Below are 6579 nucleotides of genomic sequence, written 5' to 3'. Positions count from 1 at the left end.
AGGGAGATTACCGCACAGAGGATCAGTGCTGACCAGCACTCACTGGCCCGAGAGGCTTGTCTGGTCACCCGCCGGGGCAGGCGGGGGTTGGGAGCTGAGGCTCGGGCTTCGGTTGGATCGCAGGGAGAGGACTGGGGTTGGCAGTGTGAACACAGCCTGAAGGGGGCTAGAGCACCACGGCTAGCCAGGAGGGAGTCCTGGAAAAAGTCTGGAGCTGCCAAAGAGGCAAGAGATTTTTTCTTGCCTCTTTGTTTCCTGGTGCGCGAGGAGAGGGGATTAAGAGCGCTGCTTAAAGGAGATTCAGAGAGGGGTGCGAGCCGCGGCTCTCAGCGCAGACCACAGAGATGGGCATGGGATGCTACGGCTGCTGCTGCCATGACCAAGAAGCCTGTGTGTGAGCACAGGTCACTATCCACACTGCCTCTCCCGGGAGCCTGTGCAGCCCGTCACTGCCAGGGTCCCGTGATCCAGGGACAACTTCCCTGGGAGAACGCAGGGCGCGCCTCAGGCTGGTGCAAAGTCATTCTGGCCTCTGCTGCCACAGGCTCACTGCACATCTGTACCCCTCCCTCACCCCCGCCTGACTGAGCGAGAGCCCCAGAATCAGCTGCTCCTTTAACCCCACCCTGTCTGAGCGAAGAACAGACGCCCTCAGGCGACCTACACACAGAGGTGAGTCCAAATCCAAAGCTGAACCTTGGGAGCTGTGCAAACAAAGAAGAGAAAGGGAAATCTCTTCCAGACGCCTCAGGAGCAGCGGATTAAATCTCTACAGTCAACTTGGTGTACCTGCGTCTCGTCTGTGGAATCTGAATAGACAACGAATCATCCCAAATTGAGGAGGTGGACTTTGGGAGCAAAGATATATTATTGTTTCCCTTTTTTCTCTTTTTGTGAATGTGTATGTGCATGCTTCTGTGTGTGATTTTGTCTGTATAGCTTTGCTTTCACCATTTGTCCTAGGGTTCTATCCGTCCATTTTTTTTGTTTGTTTTGTTTTGTTTTCTTTTACTTAAAAAAAATTTTCTTAATAATTATTTTTTATTTTTTATTTTAATAACTATTTTATTTTATTTTATTTTACTTTATTTTATTTTATCCTCTTTCTTTCTTGTTTCTTATTTTTTCTCCCTTTTATTCTGAGCCATGTGGATGAAAGGCTCTGGGTGCTCCAGTCAGTGGTCAGTGTTGTGCCTATGAAGTGGGAGAGCCAACTTCAGAACACTGGTCCAAAAGAGACCTCCCAGTTCCATGTAATATCAAATGGCGATAATCTCCCAGAGATCTCCATCTCAACGCCAAGACCCAGATTCACTCAAAGACCGGCAAGCTACAGTGCTGGACACCCTATGCCAAACAACTAGCAAGACAGGAACACAGCCCCATCCATTAGCAGAGAGGTTGCCTAAAATCATAATAAGGCCACAGACACCCCAAAACACACCACCAGAAGTGGATCCACACACCAGAAAGACAAGATCTAACCTCATCCACCAGAATACAGGCACTAGTCCACTCCACCAGGAAGCCTACACAACCCACTGAAGCAACCTTAGCCACTGGGGAAAGACACCAAAAACAACAGGAACTACGAACCTGCAGCCTGAGAAAATGTGACCCCAAACACAGTAAGTTAAGAAAAATGAGAAGACAGAGAAACACACAGCAGATGAAGGAGCAAGGAAAAAATCCACCAGACCTAATAAATGAAGAGGAAATAGGCAGTCTACCTGAAAAAGAATTCAGAATAATGATAGTAAAGATGATCCAAAATCTTGGAAATAGAATAGAGAAAATACAAGAAACATTTAACAAGGACCTAGAAGAAGTAAAGAGCAAACAAACAGTGATGAACAACACAATAAATGCAATTAAAACTTCTCTAGAAGGGATCAATAGCAGAATAACTGAAGCAGAAGAACGGATAAGTGACATGGAAGATAAAATAGTGGAAATAACGACTGCAGAGCAGAATAAAGAAAAATAAATGAAAAGAACTGAGGACAGACTCAGAGACCTCTGGGACAACATTAAATGCACCAACATTTGAATTATAGGACTCCCAGAAGAAGAAGAGAAAAAGAAAGGGGCTGAGAAAGTATTTGAACAGATTATAGTTGAAAACTTCCATAATATGGGAAACGAAATAGTTAATTAAGTCCAGGAAGCACAGAGAGTCCCATACAGGATAAATCCAAGGAGAAACACATCAAGACACATATGAATCAAACTATGAAAAATTAAATAAAAAGAAAACATATTAAAAGCAGCAAGGGAAAAACAACAAATAACACACAAGGGAATCCCCATAAGGTTAACAGCTGATCTTTCAGCAGAAACTCTGCAAGCCAGAAGGGAGTGGCAGGACATATTTAAAGCGATGAAGGAGAAAAATCTACAACCAAGATTACTCTACCCAGCAAGGATCTCATTCAGATTTGATAGAGAGATTAAAACCTTTACAGACAACCAAAAGCTGAGAGAGTTCAGCATCACCAAGTGAGCTTTACAACAAATGCTAAAGGAACTCCTCTAGGCAAGAAACAGAAGAGAAGGAAAACACCTACAATAACAAACCCAAAATATTTAAGAAAATGGGAATAGGAACATACATATCGATAATTACCTTGAATGTAAATGGATTAAATGCTCCCACCAAAAGACACAGACTGGCTGAATGGATACAAAAACAAGACCCATATATATGCTGTCTACAGGAGACCCACTTCAGATATAGGGACACATACAGACTGAAAGTGAGGGGATGGAAAAAGATATTCCATGCAAATGGAAATCAGAAGAAAGCTGGAGTAGCAATTCTCATATCAGACAAAATAGACTTTAAAATAAAGACTATTACAAGAGGCAAAGAAGGACACTATATAATGATCAAGGGATTGATTCAAGAAGAAGATATAACAATTGTAAATATTTATGCACCCAACATAGGAGCACCTCAATACATAAGGCAAATACTAACAGCCATAAAAGGGGAAATCGACAGCAACACAATCATAGTAGGGGACTTTAACATCCCACTTTCACCAATGGACAGATCATCCAAAATGAAAATAAATAATGAAACACAAGCTTTAAAAGATACATTAAAGAAAATGGACTTAATTGATATTTATAGGACATTCCATCCCAAAACAACAGAATACACATTCTTCTCAAATGCTCATGGGACATTCTCCAGGATAGATCATATCTTGGGTCACAAATCAAGCCTTGTTAAATTTAAGAAAATTGAAATTGTATCAAGTGTCTTTTCAGACCACAACGTTGTGAGACTAGATATCAATTACAGGAAAAGATCTGTAAAAAATACAAACACATGGAGGCTAAACAATACATCACTTAATAACCAAGTGATCACTGAAGAAATCAAAGAGGAAATCCAAAAATACCTAAAAACAAATGACAGTGGAGACAGGATGACCCATAACCTATGGGTTGCAGCAAAAGCAGTACTAAGAGGGAAGTTTATAGCAATACAATCCTACCTTAAGAAGCAGGAAACATTTCAAATAAACAACCTAACCTTGCACCTAAAGCAATTAGAGAAAGAAGAACAAAATACCCACAAAGTTAGCAGAAGGAAAGAAATCATAAAGATCAGATCGATCAGAAATAAATGAAAAAGAAATGAACGAAAAGATAGCAAAGATCAATAAAACTAAAAGCTGGTTCTTTGAGAAGATAAACAAAATTGATAAATCATTAGCCAAACTCATCAAGAAAAAAAGGGAGAAGACTCAAATCAATAGAATTAGAAATGAAAAGGGAGAAGTAACAACTGATACTGCAGAAATACAAAGGATCATGAGAGATTACTAAAAGCAACTCTATGCCAGTAAATTCGACAACCTAGAAGAAATGGACAAATTCTTAGAAATGCACAACCTGCCGAGACTGAACCAGGAAGAAATAGAAAATATGAAGAGAAAAATCACAAGCACTGTAATTGTAACTGTGATTAAAAATCTTCAAGCAAACAAAAACCCAGGACCAGATGGCTTTACAGGCGAATTCTATCAAACATTTAGAGAAGAGCTAACACCTATCCTTCTCAAACTCTTCCAAAATAGAGCACAGGGAGTAACATGCCCAAACTCATTCTAAAAGGCCACCATCACCCTGACACCAAAACCACACAAAGATGTCACAAGGAAAGAAAACTACAGGCCAATACCACTGATGACATAGATGCAAAACTCCTCAACAAAATAGTAGCAAACAGAATCCAACAGAACATTAAAATGATCATACACCATGATCAAGTGGGGTTTATTCCAGGAATGCAAAGATTCTTCAATACACACAAATCAAACAATGTGATACACCATATTAACAAATTGAAGGAGAAAAACCATATGAACATCTCAATCGATGCAGAGAAAGCTTTCAACAAAATTCAACACCTATTTATGATAAAAGCCCTGCAGAAAGTAGACATAGAGGGAACTTTCCTCAACATACTAAAGGCCATATATGACAAACCCACAGTCAGCATCGTCCTCAAAGGTGAAAAAATGAAACCATTTCCACTAAGATCAGGAACAAGACAAGGTTGCCCACTCTCACCACTATTATTCAACATAGTTTTGGAAGTTTTAGCCACCGTAATTAGAGAAGAAAAAGAAATAAAAGGAATCCAAATTGGAAAAGAAGAAATAAAGTTGTCACTGTTTGCAGATGACATGATACTATACCTAGAGAATCCTAAAGATGATACCAGAAAACTACTAGAGCTAATCAATGAATTTGGTAAAGTAGCAGGATACAAAATTAATGCACAGAAATCTCTTGCATTCCTATACACTAAAGATGAAAAATCTGAAAGTGAAATTAAGAAAACACTCCCGTTTACCACTGCAACGAAAAGAATAAAATATCTAGGAATAAACCTACCTAAGGAGACAAAAGACCTGTACGCAGAAAATTATAAGACACTGATGAAAGAAATTAAAGATGATACAAATAGATGGAGAGATATACCATGTTCTTGGATTGGAAGAATCAACATTGTGAAAATGACTCTACTACCAAAAGCAATCTACAGATTCAATGCAATCTCTATCAAACTACCACTGACATTTTTCACAGAACTAGAACAAAAAACTTCACAATTTGTATGGACACACAAAAGACCCCGAAGAGCCAAAGCTATCTTGAGAAAGAAAAATGGAGCTGGAGGAATCAGGCTCCCTTACTTCAGGGTATACTACAAAGCTACAGTAAGCAAGGCAGTATGGTAATGGCACAAAAACAGAAATATATATCAATCGAACAGGATAGAAAGCCCAGAGATAAACCCACACACGTATGGTCACCTTATCTTTGATAAAGGAGGCAAGCATGTACAGTGGAGAAAAGACAGTCTCTTCAATAAGTGTTGCTGAGAATACTGGACAGCTACATGTAAAAGAATTAAGTTAGAACCCTCCCTAACACCATACACAAAAATAAACTCAAAATGGATTAAAAACCTAAATGTAAGGCCTGACACTATCAAATTCTTGGAGGAAAACATAGGCAGAACACTCTATGACGTAAATCACAACAAGATCCTTTTTGACCCACCTCCTAGAGAAATGGAAATAAAAACAAATATAAACAAATGTGACCTAATGAAACTTAAAAGCTTTTTCACAGCAAAGGAAACTGTAAACAAGACCAAAAGACAGCCCTTAGAATGGGAGAAAATATTTGCAAATGAAGCAACTAACAAAGGATTAATCTCCAAGATTTACAAGCAGCCCATGCAGCCCAATATCAAAAAAACAAATAACCCAATCCAAAAATGGGCAGAAGACCTAAATAGACATTTCTCCAAAGAAGATATACATATTGCCAAAAACATATGAAAGAATGCTCAACATCATTAATCATTAAAGAAATGTAAATCAAAACTACAAAGAGATATCATCTCACAGCGGTCAGAATGGCCATCATCAAAAAATCTAGAAACAATAAATGCTGGAGAGGGTGTGGAGAAAAGGGAACACTCTTGCACTGTTGGTGGGAATGTAAATTGATACAGCCACTATGGAGAACAGTATGGAGGTTCCTTAAAAACCTAAAAATAGAACTACCATATGACCCAGCAATCCCACTACTGGGCATATACCCTGAGAAAACCATAATTCAAAAAGTGTCATGTACCAAAATGTTTATTGCAGCTCTATTTACAATAGCCAGTACATGGAAGCAACCTAAGTGTCCATCAACAGATGAATGGATAAAGAAGATGTGGCACATATATACAATGGAATATTACTCAGCCATAAAAATAATCGAAATTGATTTATTTGTAGTGAGCTGGATGGACCTAGAGTCTGTCATACACAGTGAAGTAAGTCAGAAAGAGAAAAACAAATACCATATGCTAACACATATACATGGAATCTAACAAAAAAAAATGTCATGAAGAACCTAGGGGCAAGACGGGAATAAAGACACAGACCTACTAGAGAATGGACTTGAGGATATGGAGATGGGGAAGGGTAAGCTGGGACAAAGTGAGAGAGTGGCATGGACATATATACACTACCAAACATAAAATAGATAGCTAGT

Source organism: Balaenoptera physalus (genome assembly GCF_965194825.1).
Source record: "Balaenoptera physalus genome assembly, chromosome: X".
Lineage (NCBI taxonomy): Eukaryota > Metazoa > Chordata > Mammalia > Artiodactyla > Balaenopteridae > Balaenoptera > Balaenoptera physalus.
Note: the sequence above shows the minus strand (reverse complement) of the source record.